This window comes from Anas acuta, chromosome 4, assembly GCF_963932015.1.
Source record: "Anas acuta chromosome 4, bAnaAcu1.1, whole genome shotgun sequence".
Classification (NCBI taxonomy): domain Eukaryota; kingdom Metazoa; phylum Chordata; class Aves; order Anseriformes; family Anatidae; genus Anas; species Anas acuta.
The window spans coordinates 34,916,544-34,938,704 of record NC_088982.1 but is presented as its reverse complement, the minus strand read 5'-3'; the positions used below and the strand labels follow the sequence as shown (position 1 = coordinate 34,938,704).

The following is a 22,161-nucleotide window of genomic DNA, read 5'->3' as shown; positions in this document are numbered from 1 at the left end:
CCATTTTATTATTGATGTAAAATCCAAGTTGTTAATTTGAAAAGAAGAGAAAACATTGCATATATGTGGGGTTTATAGGCTTTTTAGTTTTCTTTATGACTTGTGTTATGACTGATGAAAAACTAAAAATAAATATGAAATGTAATAAAAAATGTATTTTCCATACAATCAACCTTATTTAGAGGCCTTGCATAAGTTGTTCCAAGATGAACTTAATGGCTGAGCTTTTAATGACAATCAGAACAATACAGTTTTTGAAAGGTTTAGTATAAAAGCAGAAGTCAAGCAGAAGAAAAAAAAATCAAAACTAATAAAGCCATTAACTCCTAGGTTTCCTGTCTCCTGATTCACCAGATTTCATTTAGGTGGGCTTCATCCAAGGAAAAGTCTGCCTCACCAGGGATTTTAAGACTTTCATGACTGCTATCATTACAAATGCATGCAAAACCCTCCAACACAAAATAACTGAGATAAGAGAAATAAATTTTGAAAACTGATAGTCATTTTTATGTCAGTAATAAACTCAGATATTTTTAGGAACATTTTAATACACATATTTATTGTGTAAAGCTATTATAAATTTTAATGAATTATTGGTAAAAGAGGTTTATATCTAGTCTCATGGAAAGAGTTCTCACACTATATATATATGTGTATATATATATATACATGTATAAATATAAATGTGTGTATACAAAAGAATTTCAGAGGAGTCATAAACTGGATAAGGTCTGTACTGAAGAAATAATCAAACTCCCGTCTGATAGTAAAAAAATGAATCCCTGGAGGTTTTGTTTGAACAAATTCATCTATCCTTAGGACTTTCAGATGAAAGCTCTTGAAATCCAAGAACAATACTAAAGACAACACTAAGCATGTGAGTCCCTTTGCTGTTAGACTTCTGATTTACTGCTGGAGTAAACTTGTTAACTACTGGCTCTGTAATAGTCCCAAACCAAATTTTACAACTTCCATTTTAACTTCCATCTTCAGCTTGGTCTCTGAGCTTCTGTCCTTATTAAATCCTTACATGAGTGCCAGCTTAATTTCAGGAGGAATTCTGTGATTTTTGATCAGTATGAGATGGGGTAAATTATTTATTTGCATTATTATATATTATAATATTATTTGCATTATTTCATGCTTCTTATGTCATCCACAAATTGTAATGCAAATTCTTAGAAAAAACAGATGCAAGTGAAAATAACAGTAATACTCTTCTGTCAAAAATCTAATTCACACCTACTGTTCAAATAACCTATTTTCTGACATATGATTCCTCTTATAAAACACTGTTGCACCAGATTCCTTGTCATTCAGTCTTTCTTCCACAAAACAGTGGAAGCTAGTAATTTGCAGTGATAGTTATACAGTACTTACTGATACCTAGCTCTGTGATATCTAAAGTAATACAATTCCTGAGAAAAATGAGAATGCTAAATATTTTTGTCACATCACCTAAGCTATTCAGAAAGAACTTTCAAGCATACAAGCATGTAGATTGATTTATTAACAATTTTTATGAGCTCTGTCACAGGATGATCATAATAAATCATTAGTAATATATTTTTTGCCTGCAAACAAGTAGTGAGGACTCTGGGGAACTGTTACAGAAGTGAAGGTGCTATCCTGTATTTCAGTTCATCTTCTTATCTGTTTGTGGCTTTAATCTTTACCGTTTTGATTGTTTTGCCATTCAACAGATTTAAACTTGAGAACTTGAATTAGGGTCTTCTCTATGAAAAGTTTTCAGTAAATTATGATTGGCTGATTTAGACCTTGTTGGTTTGCCAGGTTGCCAGGTTGCCAGGAAAACAAATACAAGAAGAAAAGATCACCAAAGAATGTACACTAGCTAAAAAAAAAACAAACAAACAAATAAACAAAAAAATAGCCAGCCAACCAACCAAAAAACAAACAAACAAACAAACAAAACTAGCAATTCTCTCAAAGCTCCTTCTTTTGACAGGTAGAAAACAGCTCTGAAATGGAAGAGTACATTAAACTGGTATTTTTTAAGTATGTCCTGTCGCTAGGAGTAGGTAAGGCAACAGAGTCTTATGGCAGCATTTGCCATAATGATCATCCACCCTGATCTTACTCAGATAGTTGGCTGGTGAAGGTAGAAAATCATACATGGAGCCAGATTTAGATTTTGTTGTTGTTTTGCTTTGTTTTGTGTTTCCAGTTCTATACTGTCCCTATACCTACCATGTCTGTCCTACCTATCATATAATGGAACTAACCTAATCTTGCATGGTTTTGAAGAGAGGAAAGGAAAGGAAAAGAAGGAAAGAGGAGAGCAGAGGAGAGGAGAGGGTCATTCCTCAAGGGATTTACACTCCAAATGAATGAAAATAGCAAACAAATGGAAGGGTAGAAAATTAAGAACAGGAGGTAAAGTAAATAAAAAGAAAAAAGAGCCAAAACTGCAGCTGCTGAAAATTAGTGTAGTTCTATTGAAGCTAGTGCAATTACATCAACTGAGCAACTGGTTCATTATTTTTATTTGTTTTACCCTTTGTTCCTTTCCTTTGTTGGGGCTTTGAATTAACTGAGCTGAATTAACAGCAGCTGAAGCATCATTCTAATGCACATCCTGTTATGTAGAAAAATCTGGTATCTGTGATGAGACAGATGGAGCAGAGCAGGTAGCTTTTGAGGAGGCCTTTGAAAGAAAAGAGTGAGTATCTACCTAGCCCATAGCATGCTCTATTTTTTGTTTTTTTTTTGTTTGTTTTTTTTTTTTTTGTTACAAGATATCACAGATATCCCAGGCTGCTGGTGGTGCATGCCACCTGCATGCATGCTGCTGGTTCTGGGGAGCCCTGCCTGGCACTGCTAACGTGCAGTGCCCACCCATGCCACTGTCTCCCCAGGTGCAGGAGATGTAATCAGCTGTCTGCACATGTGAAGATATGGCATCATGTGTGTCTGTGTCAATGCTGAGAAAATTTCACCAGCTGTAGAGATGTGAACCAAGGCACTCTCCCAACCCAAAGGAGTGTGATCTACAAAAATATTCAGGCACCTGTGAAGTTTTTCTCTGAACACTGAAGGCAACGGTATAGGAATTTACTGTAAAACTTAAAAAAAAAAATGCTTTTCAGCCTGATTGTGACAATAGTCGGGTGGTGTCTTTTTTGTTGTTGTTGTTTGCTTTTCATGAAGAACATTTCAATTTTAACTTAGAAAGCAAAATCTCTCCTTTTCATTAGTCTTATTAGTAACCAATGATTATTTTGAAACTAGTTTCCAGTACAAGACATTTCTTATCTAGTTTTTATTCCCTATGGTTGCTATACAGTTCCTGAATCAGAGACTTATCTATTGTTCATTCAGTGCTTTTATACATATATAGGCTTGTACATCATTACTTGGAAATACATTAAAAGAACATTAATCTACAAGGTTCTCTGATGTTAGGAGTACTAACAGTAAGTGGATTTGCAGTTCTAATTCATCTGCCTTTTGCATTAAGGTACAGTTTTTAAATACATGTTCACACATACTCTAGGCAGTTTCCTACTACTTCTTCTTGCTTTTCATTATTCATCACAGAGCTCTTTCACATCTTTAAGGCTTGAATTAAGTGTGGAATTGCACATTTACTTTTGGTCTCTTTTAGAACATTTGTCTATGTACCAGCTACGTACCTGGAGAATATTAAAACATTTATCTCTTTTTTGACGTATGGAGCTACTATTTCCAGCTTACAGAGAGAGGAACTGAAAGAGAAGTTGTTTTAAATGGTATCAAGGCAGATTCAAACTGGTAAAAAGAGCTGAGGGTATCCTAAATACAGGACTGATATTCATTCCTCGTGGTAAAACATCTTCTGTTTGAAGGTGTCTACTTTTTAATGGGGAAAAACAAAAAGAAAAAGAAACTCCGTAGGAATAAAATGCCAATATGTTCACATATAACAATCTTACTAGGTATTACTAATAAGCATTTAGCTATGAAGCATTTTCACATAATGGTAGCCATTTCTTTTGGTCTAAATGGGTGTGGCTGTTTCTGGGGTTGGTCTCGAGATGGAGGAGCTTGTAGCCCTCGTGCTAGAAATTCTGAACTTCCTGAGTGAGGTCACAGCCCTATGAGCTCAGAGCTTATTTCAAGTCTACATGAAATTTCATTGTACAGGAGAAATCACTTTTGTGACCTGTTGGTTTTCTCCATGATGAATATTAAAAGGATGGAAGTGTTGAACTTGAAATAACTTTATATGACAAAAAGTACAAGGCAGCCCAGGTATAAAGCTGTATTTTAACTACTAAAATAGGAAAATATTACCAACAAATACGTCTTTAACCGTGTGTGCTGTAAGAGCCTTTACTTGAGATGTATCATTTAAGTTGCATTTCACCATCAGCACCCAAAAAAAAAAATGATAACCAGATGCTTCTAAGGTGATTAGGGGACTGCAGAACTTGTCATATATGGACAGGCTGAGAGGACTGGGTCTGTTTTGCCTGGAAAAAAGAAGACCGAGGGAAGACCTCATCAGCGTATATAAATATCTGAAGGGAAGGTGTCAAGACAATGAAACCAGTCTCTTCTCAGTTGTGCCCAGTGACAGGACAAGAGGCAATGGGCACAAACTGAAGCATAGGAAATACTGTCTGAATATAAGAGGGCATTTCTTTACTGTGAGGGTGACAGAGCACAGGAACTGATTACCCAGGGAGGTTGTGGAATCTCCTTCTCTGGAGATATTCAAAACCCACCTGGATGCCATTCTGAGCAACATGCTCTAGGTGATCCTGCTTGGTAGGGAGGTTGGACTAGATAATCTTTAGAGGTCCCTTCTAATCTCAGACATCCTGTGATTCTGTAGCAGCAAACAGATATTTGTATTAAACATCAAATATTTTAATTTGAAGAAGGAAACTGGATTTGCTCTATAATAATGAATGTTATTTTGTGAAATACCTACTCATGTGGAAATACAAATTGTAAATGCCCCTCTTCATTATTTCTCTTAAAGATTTTCTATTCCTAATGGTCTTCTTGTGTTATTCAACCTACCATGTTTCCATTAAGAGATTACTTTTGAAAATCATATCACTCGTGGAGGATTCATTTTTTTCATTATTCATTCTGAAATCACTGGTAATAGAGGTAGAATTATTATGAGGTAATTTATGTCCTCTGTGAAAAAACATAGAGGTTTTTAATATTTTTCATTCTCCTGTAATGTGAATCTCCTGCACAAAAAACTTGCAACTTGATTACATGTGATAATTTAGTTTTTATATAACAACAAATAAATAATAGGTATCATACATGATGATTATCAAAATAGCCTAACAGAGGTTAAGAAAAACACAAAGTGCCTTAATTAATGAAATATGTAAACAAAACACTGTTTTATGTTAAACATATGGATCCCATTCACATTAGTTTACCATATTGTTGAAAACTTTAATTGTATCTGATATATGCTAATGAGGAAGAAACTCTTACTCTAGCTGTAAAGCAGGTGTAAGCCCTGTTTTTTTACATGTGGTGTAAAATTAGAAGGAGAGGGGTCCTGTCACAGGGGTGCAGTGGACAAAATCCAAGGTCTTGATGAAGAAGGGTGTGAAACAGAGAAAGTCAAGGTAAAGGTCCTGTCTATGAAGCTACTGGTGATTTTTCATGAAGGACCGGTGACTGCAATCAATGACAGTCTCCTGCTCCTGTAGAAAACTATCTTAACAATATGCTGTGACAAAATACCCAGTGGGAAAATGTTTCTGGAGAGCCAACTGTCAGCTACAATAGTGATCCATTTTCATCTGATGTGGAGATCTGCAACTCTTATTTCTTGCAGCCAAACAGTGAACTTCCCTAATTGCTAACATGCTTCAGTAGCTGTGTGGAGCTTGCCAAGAATGAAACCATACCTGTGATTTAAAAGAGATAAAGTGTAAGTGAGCAAATGTATGAAGTAAAGCTTTAGGAATTCTAGTGAAACCAGGTGAAAACTAAGAAAAGATGAAATAAGAACTGATGTGATGTGTCTAAACCTCAAACAGAACCTGAAAATTCATTTGTTCTCTCTTTCTCTCTCACACACACACAAAAGGCCATGCAAAAGAACTGTATGTGGTTCCCCTTTTATTATTTCTGTTATTTTCTAATCAAAATTACAAGTAGCTGGCAGTCTGCCTGACTCAACCTAGGATATAGGAGAGTCAAACTTCAGTTCTTTGTGCAGCGTTATTTTAAAATCCCAGGGGGCTCTGAGTAAGCAATATGCAGCAAATCTGATGAACGGGATTTACTGAGCAGCTGCAGAAAACACAGTGCAACACAGGGCCAGTGAGACTGGTCTCTAAAGCATGCACAAAATGCAGACATTTTTATATCCTTGTATCAGCTGTGTGGTGTCTGGAGTGTCAGTCGGACTGGAATCAAATACTGCCTGTTCCTTTGTCAACAGTGAAAAGTGTTTTGTATGACTCAAGAAATTTAGGATTTTCCTCATTCCCTGATTTGGTACAGGTTGGATCATGTTCTGAAACTTGCGGTTCTCTTTCATAGCTCTAGCAAAATATATTTTTCCCATTCAATATGATGGTGACTATTCTTGCTGTCTCATAACTGTAGAGTCTTTTCTTGAATGCTAATAAATTCTTAGCTTTGATGTTATCTTGCTGCCAATAAAAGCTAGTTTTATACTACATTAAGAGTTGTTTACCTTTTTCTGTAATGCTGCATAATTATGTTAGGCTAATAAATTTTTCTCTCCCAAACAACTTGATTTTTAAATTTTGATTTGATTTTATTTTTTTTTAATTTTATTGTTGTTGCTAAAGTGTTTTTTATTTTTATTTTATTTTATTTATTTTATTTTTTATGACTTGTCAGAAAATTGCCATAAAAAAAAAAAAGTGGAAATGCATAGGGGAATTAGTTCATACAGTGAACCACATTTTTTTTTTTTTTAATGTATCGTATCAAAGCATGTGAATAAGGAACAAATTGGATTTATTGGTATGTGTTGATATTTGAATCCTTAATTCCACTTTGCATCTTTCCCTGTCTCCACCAGAGGCTCATGCTGCCCCAGTAATTTGATTTGTGAACCATGTAACTTCCTTGGGCAGGGATTAGAAGAACAATGGTATATTGGCTTTGATTACCTTCCACTAGCTTACGGAAAACAATTTAATTAAACTTTTTTTCCTGTTTCAGCTCTGAGCTGATCAGTATAGAAGGATCATTGCTTGGCCCCTTCCTTACCTTTGATCTCAACCTAGTGAAATGTAGCTGTCTCCAAAGAAACATAGAAGTTGTGTAGGAAAGGGAAAAGTCATCTTTACACAACATAAAGTTCAAATTATTGAAATTATCTTCTTCTTAAAAGTGGAAGTATTATTTTATGGTTTAACTGTACTTTAAGAATTAGACCTCCCAGAATTGTCCTTGGTGATATTAAACTTGAGCATTATTTTTATAATTAAGTGGCAAAACACCCTTTGAATATATTTTATTAACTGATTTACTTTGAGCTCTGATATTTATAAGCTATCAACCTACCTTCCAATAAGGCCAATGCAAATGATGAGTGTATATTTTAATTTTAAAGTGTAAAAATAAGATATACATATATTTTTTAATTTAATAATTAAGAAGAATTATATGGCTTTCTCCAACAGATACAGTTACATAGCCATATTCTTGGAAATAAAAGAGAGTAGAGCACAGTACCTAGTATCTTCCTGTATTGTGCTCTAAATTCCCATAAATCTGCTATACGGTTACCAAAGTGAGAAACACGGGCAACTTTCACATTTGTTAAAATGCTCATTATCATGTTTACCACATTAAATGAAATACTGGAGAATGAGTTGCATCTTGAGGGAAACAGTGACATGAACTGTAGTTGTTTCCATGGTGTAAAGATAGTTGTATATTGAACATACAGCATGCCTCCTAACAAAGGTTTCTACTACTGTAACTGGTGGCATGAAGCAACAAAAGGTTTGGGTAATTTCAGAGTTGTATGTTTTGTATAAATGACATTTGGAAACAGCACGTGCTCAAAAAAAAATTCTACAAGGTAAAGTTTGGCTTGTGGCTTCTGCCTTTCTGTTTGATGTAAATGTATTTATCCAATGGATTAATTATTTATGGTCTGGCCTTTCTATAAAACTACTGTTGCATTTCTATTTACTGGTTTTAAAGCACTGTCTATGTGGGTGGGCAAAATGATTTTGCAGCATTTACCCCCCATGCCAGCTGGCCACCTCAGTGTCTCCCTGTGTGTGTTCAACTTTGTTCAGTTGCCACATGACATGAAGCAGGGCTGTGACCCCTGTGATACTCCTGCTTGTAAATGTAAGCTCAGCTATAAAAATTGCCATGATTCCGTCAACAGAAGGTTCCTCAATGATGTTGTCTGAACTCTTCTGTTTGCCATGTGTAGTAGAAATAAAATTTTTCACTTCTAGAAAGGGAAAATATATTTGGAATAGTACTGAAAGTTGCTGTGGTTAGAACTTAATGTAGAGATTCTTAAAATACATTTTGCTCACAGTCTGTCAAAAGAGATCACAGAAACTGTGAGGCCATGTCCTTTTCAAAAAGTTCTTTTTCCAAAACCCAAGACTCCTTTCAGGTTTCAAGTGCTTCAGTTAAAGGTATGTGTAAATGCAGGCTGTTGGGGTTTTCTCTTACTTAGTGTGATATTCTGCATTAAACTGCTACTGAAATTCTGCCAACCAGGGAGGATGAACACTGCGGTGTGTCTAAGCATGTCATAATACTGAGCACTAGATCAGTGTTTTAAAGAGTGGCTTTTACTGGCATTATCTTGCTCTCTGTCTGAATGTTTGGAGGTCTCCATTATGAATTATGTATCTCCTTCAGCAGCTGTATCAGAATATAGCAGACACAAGAACTGGAGGACAAAATGAAACTGTCTTTCTCAGGAACTATCACTGTGTGCTTGACTTGTCTGGATACTCCTTACTAAGCATTTAGTATGGGGCGCTATCAGGGGCTAGCTGAACTTCTCATACAACCCTGAACATGTATATTTTATGGACAGTAATGTTATATTGACTGGTGGAAGTACAACATTTTGTGACCAGATGTCAATAAAAACCATACAGAGAGTGAGATAAATAACACATTGGAAGGTGTTCACATGTATTGATATGCTTTAGATATACTATCAGAATCAGAAAACATTGGTATGTTATGTATGTTATGGTGTGTAACACCCATGAACAGACTTTCAGAAATCTACTTTTGTTCTGCAAGGGAACATTAACTCAGTGCTAACAACCCACCAGAGCCCTCATGATGGTTCCTAGTAATAGGGAAAGTGAGGACCTTAGCACTGCTACCCCTGTTCCCCCCCAACTCAGCCTCCCTGAGAAGGCCTCCAGAAGCATTACTGGGAGACCATAAGAAAGCAGAGATGAGAGGACCCAGAGCTCCCTCTGGGGTAAAATTAAAACAAGGAAAAACATCAGTCAGCAAAATAACCCCATGCTTCTCTGCTGGCAGTTGTGCAGGATGCTACATTTAAGCGGGCTTCATGATATGCTCCTGAAGCCAAAACTGAGTTCACCTAATGTGCATTTGAAAATTTGACACTTTTAATGTAGCTACAGGCTGTAAGAATTGGTGCACAAAAACATTTCTTGCTTTATGGTTGTTTTGGCTGGGTTGTTTTTTTGGATGGCGTGGCAGAAGGTCTAAGGTGTCCTCCTGTAGATGTAGGCCTTGACTGCAGCTGCTCCTGGGGAGCTCACTGCACACCAGGACCTGGCCTCTCATTTGTGCAGTGGAATTATAAGATGGATGGTTTGCAAGCACTAATGTTCTTTACAAACTTCTTGCTTATCTCAGATAGTTTCTGAATAAACTATACATTCATGTGTCTGACCGGTTACTCCAGCCCTGAACTATTTTTGACTATTTTATTTCAAGTAAAGTAGACAGCAGACACATTCAAAAAAAAAAAAAATAAATAAATAAAAATTGAAAAATGTACATATAGGATCTCACTTTTGAAGTGAGATGAAGAGTGATACTGGAAAGGAGTCAAAAAAGATATGTTGTTCAGGAAAGAAAAAGATCCTGCAATATTTTAAGAGTAACCTCAGAGTTTCCTGAACACCTAGATAATGGGATATATTAAGAAAGATTTTAGATCATTTTGGATGTGTATTTGATTCTCTGGCTTCCCTATAATACACAGAAGTCATCTTTCTGTTATTTTCATAAACACAAAAAATCTGTCTGGCGGTAGTCATCTATTTCCATTTATTTTGCGGAACTGAATCAAGGGGTTGAATTCACTTTAAAAAATTTACTAATTACTGATTGGTGCACTAACTGAAGAATATAGATTTTCTTACTCTTATCCTCTCTTATATGCAAGTCACACAATATTTATACACAAAATAACTGATCCTTCTACTTATGCTACTACAGCTACTACAGGATTTTTTTATTATACTTATTTAACAGAAATGTATTTTTTTTTTTTTTTCCCTAGAATCAGTGGATAATAATAATGTGTATAATAATTTGAAAGAAACAAAACTTCTGACCTGAGGGGGATCTTTCCTGTTTCCTTTGTGCTGAAGCAATGGAACAGAAAATCCAAGTCCTTCTCTAAAGTTATACTCGGTGTCTTAGGTTTTGAAGGCTACTCAGCTGGAAAATATTCTGTTATTATTAATATTCTTTTCTTGTTCTTGCTTGTTTTAAACTGTGTTTTCCACTTCCCATTTCAGGGAGAACGAGACCTGCCCTGACTAGAAAAGGTGACTCCTCATCCCAGCTTTGTACCCCCCACTTCTCCCTGTGCTACTGTTCCTAGCTCACCTTGTGTCACAGTGCAGACTGCCGTACGTTTGACCCACAGGTAAGTTGGTTTATGTCAGTTCAGTGTCAGATTTGGGCAATCAGCAGGTGACATTACAGTGGTGTTTGTGGATTGATGATGACTAGCTAATGCTGTAGTAACATGTTTCTCAGCTGTTGATTCTTTCAGACTGTCTACCGAGTTTAGGTTCAGATCTCAGACAACTGCAGTGATTCTAAACATGAGGCTGATGATTACTGTGATAAAACTGATATGGATACCTTCTGGGTGACAGACTGTGTCTCATGGGGTTGCCATTCATATCTTTAAACTTCTGTTTGACATTAGACGTGGAATAGTGGGTGAATGTAATGCATCAGATAAAAAAGCATATTTTTTTTTTGTACAACTATTTTAATTAAGTTTCAAACAAATATCACTGAGTTAAATGCGGCCCTGTCATAAGAGATGCAAATCCAATTAATCCAGTGTTAGCAAACCTAAAAATGTATTTTTAAATAACTAGAATTAGATTACGCTTCACTGAAATGCTACCATTTACTTCCAGAGCTGAACCTCTATTCAGCTTCAGTGGGTTCAGTCCCCTCTGTGACTTTTAAATGCTGCTTCACATTAGGAGGTTCACGCTATACTTTTTTGGAGCCATAACCCCTTTCACTGCTTGGAGTCTGGCTGTATTCTTTCCCTCAGATTTTGACATGAATTAATCACTATTATCTCACTATGAAGAAATATAAATAGAGAAAATAGATGCATTTAACTGCATTGTTTCCTGATGTTGCTACAGAGCTGTTATTCCATTTTTGATTTCTGCTACGCAAAGATGTGACTGACTGATTGGACTGCTGAGGAAACAAAAATCTACTAATTGAACAGGGATTTCAGGGAAGCCTCTACTTGTATTTCTTGACATAAACTGTTCTGCAGTGTTTAGTTTTACAGCTTTCTGCTGCTGAGTGATGATCAATCTTTTGTGACTGGTGAAGTGAGTCTTTTGTATATGAAGTTTGAAAACACCTTTGAAATCTTTTGAGACAAAGAAAGCAGCAAGTAAGTATGAATATATTTAGGTATTCAAAAAGAAATGTATCAGGAAGCTGAGTTTACCAATTCCATGTTTTCACAAGAATAAAATGGCAAAATTTGAAACTATTTAAGATGACTATAGGAAAAATGATAACAAAAAGAAAAAGGATCTTTACTGTCTTCTTAGATTATAAATATAGCACTTGGTGTTGGGCTGAAGGATGTATGTTCTTAAAGAGATTAAGGAAATATATGTCCCACCGGAGACTGCAGAGAATCAGACATTTCATTCTGGACCTCACAAGTTTTGTAAAATTACAGATTTAGTAAACAAACCATTTTACGTCTCTGTAAGGAACTTAGAGGGGATTTTGAAAGTCAAACACTGAGGACCCTTGCTTTGACTGTGGTGGTAAAAGTAACATCTGCCTCAGACACTTTAACAACAGACTGTTCAAATCACTCTTTTCAGCTATGGTAGGAGACTTGACAGACATAAGCCATCCTACCCCAGTTTCTACACATATCTCACAGCTGAACTAAACCTTACATCAAAGCACTCATATCAAGGACATTTAGATTTAACTGTACCTTTATCTTTCAGATGTTTAGTTCATTGCATTAACTTTTGTGGTTTCCTAATTAAAGCAATAGCACAGAAATGAAAGAAAAACAATAGTTTTGTTAGTCACATCCCTGGGATGCCACAAAATCATTTTTTTATCCAGATCTTGGAAAAAGGCCCTCACTGAAACTTCTACCACACTTTTACATGTTTACCAGTGCAGACTCAGGCTGCTACCCACAAGCAAATAAGTTATGCCAGTGATGCGAATCCTTGTGCTGACTCTTCTTGAGGAGAGTTTCTATATCACAAAGTGCAACACCATTGAGCCCCAATACTGGGAGTAGATCTGAGATTGTAGGGCATTGTTTCTTTCCTTTAAAAAGACTTTATTGCATGTCCATAATAATATTAGCCTGGGGTACATGCAAATACAGAGAAACAGAAAAGGAGCTGAGGGTCTTCAATGCTGCTTCCATCAGTGGGGCTTCTTCCTCTTCCATTGCCTTCTTTCTTTGTCTCCTTTTGGGCCTGCAGCTCTGCCCAATGTTGACGTGCCAACATTGTTGTTGTCCTGTTAATTGTTGAAGTCCTGTTAATTCTTTCAAGTTCAATGACATCCACAATGCTAGGCATTTCTTTAATGATTATATGATTCTTTGGTTTAATAAAACATTATGGGAACACTAGCTTCATTTTGTGCTTTCAGTCTAAAATTTCATGTAGATGCTTGGTGTCACATTAAGGGATGTAGCCAATTAACCGTTATGGGCCCAGTCAGATTCAGGGTACTGAACTATCAGAATCACAGATTCACCAATAACACATTAACTGTTAGGGGTCTGCACAGATTCACCAATAACACATTAACTGTTAGGGGTCTGCTTGGATTCAGAACACTGAACTACCACAGACACGGATTCACCAATAACATATAAGCACCCTTACTCTAGTCACATTTAATGAGAGTTATCATGACTAGGAACAATGCAATCAAGTGCAATTTATTACAGCAACAGGTACACAGGTTCTTTGGATTGCCAGCAATAGTGACTGTCTGCAAAAGCAAGCTAGCATGCATGAAATACACAGGTGACACAGGTGACACAAGTGCACAGCCTGGAAATTAACACATTAAAAGGATCAAAGACTCTAGAGAGATTTATAACCAAGTGTTCAAATCTCACCCAAAGGTGTCCAAATTGAGGTGGGGGGAAGGGGGGTAGGGGAAGAGAGGCTCAGCCCGTCGACTGGTCCCAGGAGTCAGGAGGTCCTCAGGATGTGGTATTCCCTCGGGATGGTATCTCCCTCACAGTGGTATCTTCCCTAACATCCCCTCTCTCTTAGGCCAATTTATATTATTTTCTATCTTTTAGTTAGAGCTTGAGTGACTAGTCAAGCATATCTTAGTTATGGTTGGTAAAAAGTTCTCCTGTCTCTGTTTAAAGTAATAGGCTTCGAGAAATTCATATCACATGCTCAGTGAGTGGTGGTCGCACCTTGGAGGCGGGTAGCTTTTGGGATGGAGGTGTGTTTTGGTATTATAATGATATTATAATGAGCAAAAGTACACTAGGGTACAGCATTTGTCAAAACATGACAGGTCCTTGGCTCAGAGTAGCAAAAAGTGCAGCTTATCTGTCTCGGTGTGCACAAGAACAATCAAGTCCCCACCTAGTACAGAGCCTAGCCTAGTTTTATTTTCCCAGTTACTTCAGGCAATTGCAACACACTTGGTTAAACGTTCTGAGTTCACGGTTGCAAGAATTTTGTGAAAACTGCTCTGTGAGATTTATTTCCCTGAGGAAAGTTAAAAGGCAAGTCTTGGATAAGGCACTCAGAAAACAAAACCAAACAAGGAAAAAGATAGAAACTGCTTGAGGAGCATTGAAAACTTTGTTTTAGTACAGAGAGATAATAAACAATAGCTTTCAGGGGCTTATCATGACGTATCGTCTGCATTTCAACACATGGTCTTTGTAAAGCAAAAAAAAAAAAAAAAAAAAAAGTTTTTATTAAAACATAAATGACAAAGAAAAATGCATTTCCCCAAACTATCTCTTCTCCTGGTCAGAATGTATTTTGTCTAGCAGGTGTAGCACATTTACTACACACAAAAGGTGAAAGGTTTGCTATTGTGATTGTGGATTCTCAGATAATCTCATAAGAACACTCAGTCACTCTTCTGTGAAGTTTGTAAGTTTTCCTGGCTACCTGTTTCCCAATAGCTTCCCAGATTTTTTACTATTACTTTCTTTAATATTACAGTGCCTCATGATGCTTTCTCGGGCGGAAAACATCTACTCCACCATAAAAAGATGAAGCATAGAATTTGTTTAATGACCATACAATCCCTTGAAGTTTCAACTGTTGTAGTAGGTGCTTGCAAATTTTTTAAACCCTTTTTTTTTTGATGCAGAGATACATATGTATATGTCATGTGTCCATTTTGATTTATTAGGGAGACTGGCAAAGAATCTGAAAAGGTCTCTAATCTTTGATGTAGTTGATGAAATATTTATCTCAGTGCCCAAAGTTTTTAGGGATATTGTTTCCAAGTTCTAGGGCATATATTTAGCTAAACATCCAGTATTTGGTCCAAGAAAATGATTAATTATGGTCCTAAAGTAGTGCATAAAATCAACCGTAGGAGATCATTTAAATTGGGATCACAAAAAAACCTTCACAGCCCTCAAGAGATTGCCTACAGATGTGATTGTGTGAAATGCCTATGAGGGTGGTACATTTTCAATTCTGGAATGTTATTAATTCCATTCCTTCACTGTGGTGAATCCTTACATCCTTTCCTGATATTTAACTTCAACTTGTCTTTTAAAAACCTCTGTAGCATATACATTCATCCCTCCGAAGAACTTAAACTGGGAAATACCGTGTTTTATAAGCCAGCAAACTGTAAGAGAAGAACTGTAAGTGCCTCCACCCAGGAGGCAGAAATGTGATTCGGTATTGTATTGCTGTCCTCTACCTGAGGAGCTCCTATGCTAACTCTTGTCCCTTTGCTCTGGGATGTTTTCTGCTCACAGAACAGCTTTGTGGCTCCCTTCTTTATTGACTCAGTAGCTGCCACTGCAACAGCTGTACTTTCTGTTTCCTTTTCCTCTTCCTCTTCCCATCTCTTAGTCTACATCAGAAGTACATGCAGCTGCAGTAGTTTATTTCCATTCCTCTGCACCCTTTCAACAGATGTAATTCATGTCATTTGGATTCAGTCCCCTCCATTTTTTTTGGATTGCCATTCCTTGCAGCCATCAGTTCATAGTATATTGGAACTAGTCCCCTTGCTTTCTCATCAGGCTCATATCCAACCCTTGTAATGAAAGGCAGGTGATCTGCATGCCAATATTTTACTTCATGCAGGCTCTCTAGCTCCTTCAAACTCAAAACTTTCACTATTGCAAGCCATCATTTTTCGACTCTGCCTATGAACTAATAAACCTATGGAGGACTTTATGTCAAAAAAATAAAAAATTGAAAACTTCTTTGAAAAACGTATTAGCTTTTTTAGCCTCAAAATCATTGACACAGATTAATATTATTTTTTTTTTTTCCAGAACATAGTTACTGTAGCTAGTTGTCAAATTGTGAAATATTACCCTGTGAGAAACTAGATATTATTGAAAAGCCTACAGTTGAATACCCACAGAATCAGTTATTCCATACTTGTATGAATCCTTCCTGTCTCCTGTTGCCTTCTTTTTTATTTCAACCTACTAACTTTTCTGCTATTTACACTCACTGTATCTCCTGAATGTGTCAGAAATCTCTTTCTGACACAGAAATTCCTATCCTTTGTATAACCCTTTCATCAAACTGATGTTACATTTACTGCATTCATTTGTAAGTACTTCCATGATTTCTGCATATATGTAAGAAAACAGACATTAAAGCTGTACATATGAAAAAACAAGCTTCTGAGATACTGGTAAAAATGTTCAAAAATGTGTGCTTACCTCACTCTCTGGGTAAAATGGATGGACTGCTGGCACTGATGAGCATGCATGACTCTCATTCCCTTAAAAATACTTTTCCTTTTACTGATATCATCAGTTAGACTCATCAGTCAGCTCTCAGATCAAGGGGGAGTGCAATGAACTCATACAATTTGCTCTTTCCTGTGGTATATTAGAATTACTGACTTGAGAAAACTAGGAATTATATCAAATACATCCCATGTTACAGCTGGTGCAAAGCAACAACAACAACAAAAATTTAGTGACTTCAGAAGGTTTGACTGTGATCTGACAAGACTTTGATGGTCTTCTCCTACTGTATTGTCAATAACAGAGCTCAGAGTAAGTCAGTTTTGTTGGTAGTCTTTCAAGAGAGGCCCTTTAAGGACAGCTTTCTGGGCTGATTCAGAGGCCTTTTTTCTTGCTTTACCACTGCTTACAATGGTGCTGACTAAAATGAAGAAAGAAGAACCCACAGCAGGGTTTTGTGCTGGCCATCCAAATGGTGGTTTCACTTGATACCATAGTTCCTCACATTTGTCCTCATCACTGGGGGGTTAGGACCAAATGACCCATGTGGTGGAGACATTCAGCCTGGCAAAGAGTATGGAGCTGTTGCAGAAAATGCTGATGTGCTGATGTGGCAATATATGCTACATCCCATATTCTTAATTAATTCTTATTTTCATGGTTTCACTTTTTTTTTTTTTTTTTTTTTTTTTTTTACTGGAACTGGAGAGGAGTATCTAATGATCTTGGGACAGTATTTTCTTTATGCAAATTTCCTCCCATACAGAATATTAATTTTTGCCACTGGCATTGACAAACAAGAGTTAAAGTTTCATTTTAAATATAAAGCTCTGATAGAACCTGCATACGATCTGCTGTGTTTATAAGACAATGGTACTGATTCTTAATGACATTTAACTTGAAAAGTTAAAAAACAAACGAACAAAAAAAACACTCAAAGTGGTGTCTGCATAGGAACAACTATGTTTGCTTTGTTCACAAGAAGCTGTAGTAACAGGCATTTTGGTGCAAGGTTTTTTTGCCTTATTGGTCTCAGCTTAAAACTACTATTTGTTATTGCCTTAAAAGAAACGTAATTATTTGTTGCCATAACCCAAATGAATCCCCTAAACACAGTAGCTACCAGCTGATACTGGGTTTTAAAATTCTTATAAATTGAGATTTCCAATTATTTTCGCAAAAACCTGAGAGTCTTATTTTTGTTATATGCTACGCTGTTTGTGGGAATTCATATGGATGCTTTCCATCTCCAATAAAAAGTTACATTTATGCTGAAGGTGTACAGTGCACACAACCAATTAAATAAAAATCAAAGCCTCACAGTTTCAGCTGTTGTCTATTTTTCATAGCTTAAAACACTGGCAGGCAGAACATATTCTAAAGCAACACTGGGCAAGATATACCATTGAATTTCATACAAAGAAGTGGCTGGTTTAGAGTGAGAAGCACAGAATATGCTTTTTCCCATTACCAGCCTCCCACCTCCTCTCCCTCTTGCCCCAAGGAGGGGGACGTTGCATAGCCACACATGTGAGGGGGCGATAGCAGTCACAGCACCATGTAGAAATTCCCCTACAAGAAGCTGATACAAACCCAATCAGACCCAGAGTTTCCTGAAAGGTTGGGTCTATGAGTCCAACTTGCCTTGGAAAGGTCTGGGCTCAATTTCTGTGGAAAATTACAGTTATCTGAATGCTTCCTTTCTCCTGAGTTAAGATAGTGAAAAAGGACTCTCCACTTTCAATATGCTGTCTTGAGGGGAAGGGTGTTTAGCTTGTGAACTTACATTTTCTGTGCTTGTTTCACCACTCCTCCCTCTTCTCAGTTTCCATGCTGAATACCAAGACAGACACAGACATTAGCTCTCAAAGCCATTTAAAAAAAAAAAATTAAAATAAGACAGCATATATTATTTATAAAATGTTCAGTCAGAAATTGTACATTAGCCAGAGTTTTAAAAAGGAGGTTGACTGGGTACCTGGATTTAGTATTTGACTCAGTGCACAAAACTGGAATTAAAACAGCCTGCTAGTGTAAATGAAACTTATAACATTTATGTTACTGCCAGCTAATTCATATTCCATGTTTGCTTTTTCCAAATTTTGTGTTTTCTTTAAGTTTCTATTTATTGCTTCATTAACATGATTCACTTCCAATGAAATAGTTCAGATCAGGAATTCCCCCCCCAAAAAAAAACTTTTCAGGTATTTGCAGGTTTTTCTTTACTTTTTTTTTTTTTTTTTTTTTTTTTTTTTTTAACGTATTTTATGCTGTTCAGCAGATCAAATGGGACAAAAGTGTGGCTGCTTTCTGTGAAGAAATGTTGCACAGGTGGGACTGATGAGTATCAGAAGAGGGAAGGCGTGAGTTAGAAAAGAAGCTGCATTTTGGAAAAAACATTTCCATCACCCTTCAGCAGAGAATTAGCTGAGTGACCCCAGCACTAAGAAAGCACAGTCTGTGAGTCATAGGGAGCTGCAAGGGAATTTTACTGTTAAAAAGGTTCCCAAAGAAAAGCAGTAGGGGAGGTCCTTCCATCTCAGCAGGGTGGTGCCTGGGAACTGATAAGAGCAGCAAGGGAAAACTAGCCTCTGGAGTTGGGAGGAAAAGGGAAAGGAGAGGCAGAACTGGTGGCTTTCCCCTCCTTCAGCAAAGCATGTTGAGATTGTACTGGGACTGGAATAGGGAAAAGCAGAAATTCCTTCTCTTATGTTTATCAGTGTGGCTGGTAAGGAATCAGTCACTGTTCTGGGTTGAGGTATGGCTACTGTTCCACCCAGTGTTCTGTGAGTCTGACATTTGTCTTCAGGTGATGTTTTTTTCATATTTCTCACAGCACCATGGAGGCCTGGTTTTAGATGACAGAAATGAAAACATGGTTTTAAAGTCTGAAACTGGTAATTTTGTTGGAGCATCTGGCTGGTATTTGGTGCATAGTGCTCTCCTACTCAAAAGACAAGCTTCCTTGGGCAAGCAGGAAGCTGAGGAGAATAGTGGTTGAATGCTAGCAGCCAGAGGAAGGTAATGTATACTTCCAGTCTATAGCATTTGTAATTCTTCCTTCAGCAAAGAGATAAGAGCATTTAGGGTGGTCCAGATTGCAGGTATTATAGCAAAGAGGGTTATCTGACGTAGGAAGTTGTTAATGAAGTAGTTGTCTTGCTTTCTAAAGAACATGAGGCATGTAATGTGGATTTGCAACTCTTTAAAGTTTTGAGATACATGGTAGAAAACAATCTGAATAGTCCACGTTTGAAATATATTAAGGGAGTGTGTTCACCTGAAGCATTTCAGCATTATTACATATAATCTTTTAAACAATTTGATTTTGCTGAAAATGCAGGGACACAAAGAAAGCAATGACAAATAAGAGGTGTGACTGCATATATTATGTTAGCCTTGATAACAAAAAAGAGATCATTTCTTTATATATTTTTTGAAACAACTATTAACCCAGTCTGGCCAAAGTTAGGTGCATTTCAGTGAAACTCATGTTCTAATTCCTCTCTTTCTTTTAGCTTCTGTTGCATATCTACACATAAGTCCTTTGTTCACTGCAGCAAACTTTCCCCTTATTCATTAGTATGGGAAACTGATCATTATTCAGTCTGACAGGGACACGGAGCCAAATCTGACCTTAAACATTTGATATAGGTCTTCTTGTAAAATATATAATTTACCAACAGCCTCAGTGATTCCACAACAAATAGGTTAGTGTAGCAGAGGACTGGGACACAAGTTTGTTTAAACAAATCCAATGAAGTTATCATGAGAAACTGGAGGAAGTGGGTCACCAGTTTGCCGATAATATTTACGACAGTTCATAGATAAGAGAACTGGAAAGGAACTTTCTTCCATAGTTTATCACACGGTTAATGCAGAAAGATGAATTGCTGTAGAATAAACTCTGATGTCATACACTAGCTTTGTCACTCTGAACATCTGTGCAAGGGTGTATAAAATAAGGCAGAATTTGGGGCAAACACATGATGTTTAAGATCCTGAAGGAAAAAAGGCGGAGGAAGATAAATCTATGCAAGGCAGATATGCTGAAGGCAAAAGGGGACCTCTAACACCTAAAAAGACTGTAGTTCCACTGGCTCAAAGGCATAGGAACATTTAAGTAATTCACACCCACTGATTTCATGGTCTGAAACAAAGACAAATATGGCCTGATGGATGTGGACTTTGCCATGCTGTTCTTTGTCATGGAACATAAGTAGCATGTGTATCTTCATCAGACAAATGTTAACTTTAAGGAGTTGTAGTTCTGGTGTGGATAGCAAAATGAGACTAACATTAACAATGGTGGCTTTCTCCTTCCTTTCACATTCTGAGATACACGTCTATGCAGAAGCATCAGGTCATGTGCAGAAGTGAGCAGCATGCATGTCCCGTTACACACTGAAAAACAGCTGGGAAATCTAGGAACAATTTTAATGAAATGACAATAGTGTTTAAGCTCCTAAAAACATTCCTGGCAACAAATCCTTGCTTCCCAAGTAGAAATGAGCCATGGAATGGAAAGTGAATGGCTCTAATTCCTTCTGAGCCATCCATGGAAAGATGACATAAACTGTGTACATATCTCATTTTTGGATAGCTAAGTAATGAGATGTGGGTACTGCTTAACTTCAGTCTTGCAAGGACAATCTCAGAAGCTTTTAATTTAATGATAGCAATGGTTAATTAAGGGATAAAAAGGCTCTGCTAAGACAATCTCATTATGTTTTTGCATTTCAATGATGTTAATTTGATTAGATTTTAGTTAGAAATCTAACATGATCAGTACTCTGTGGTGAGCGTAAAGGGTTTGAACTGTAAGCACAATTTTTTGGCTCCTCCAAATAATGGGCTATATAACATGCCCAGCTGGAGCACGCTGAGGAGATGGTGAATCTTCCCCTTGTGCTCATGAAATACACAAGGTTAAACAAATTGGCAGCAATATCTTTCTTGCATTGTTTGGAAAATTTTTAATCTCCCACAGCCCTTACAGAGGAAGGCATCCAGCAGCAGAGCAGAATTCCTCCCTTCCCTCTACCCCCAAGAACTTCAGGTATTTTAGCCATCACTACACTGGGTAATCACCCTTAAGAAGCTGGTCCCATTGTTCCTATTAATGGGCCTCTACCTGAGCCCCATACCCATTGCATTTCCTGTGAAATTGGAGCCATTGTTAGTAGTGAGGTCCTCTTCACTGGTTGTTTAGATTTTCAGCTGATTTTCAGATGATCCCCCTAATTTCTGCAAATTCCAGGCCTGTGGATACTAGGGGCAGCCTGTCCACAGGGAAGGAAACTGTTTCATTTGTAGGGAATAAATAGCAAAAAAAGTATGACATGAACCTTCCTGAGATTTCCTCTTCGTTAACCTCTGTCTGCAGTGTTTTTCCATCAGTCCCCACATGGTTTTGATTTTAGATCTTCAAAATATATTTTATGTTCCTTCCCTGGCCTCCTTCACAGGACTTTGTTTTGCAAAACAGAAAATATTTCCAGGTTTTATATCTTTGTCAGTAGTTTGAAGCAGGGAAAGTCCTCTCTCAAAAATAAAATGCTTGTAGGAAGAAGAACTTGTTTGTGCTTTACAGCAACTTTCTGCTTCTGGCCTAGAAAGTCTTCTGCTTTTGTCTGTGTTAATTGTTTTCTGCTCTGCTGTATGTCTTCATTTAAGCCTTCAGGCCATGTTGAAGGTGTGACTCATCAGCAATGGCTGTAAGTAACTCTTGA

The 22,161-nt window shown here is 37.1% G+C and overlaps 1 long non-coding RNA gene across 1 annotated transcript in view; it reads left to right on the top strand.

The window, feature by feature from the left end:
- Positions 1 to 2,449: 2,449 nt before the first annotated feature.
- Positions 2,450 to 22,161, top strand: part of LOC137855959 (uncharacterized) — a 41,383-nt gene continuing 21,671 nt past the window's right edge. The window contains exons 1-2 of the long non-coding RNA XR_011096089.1: positions 2,450 to 2,683; positions 10,746 to 10,876. This is a non-coding gene — a long non-coding RNA (uncharacterized lncRNA). The remainder of the gene's footprint in view (positions 2,684 to 10,745; positions 10,877 to 22,161) is intronic.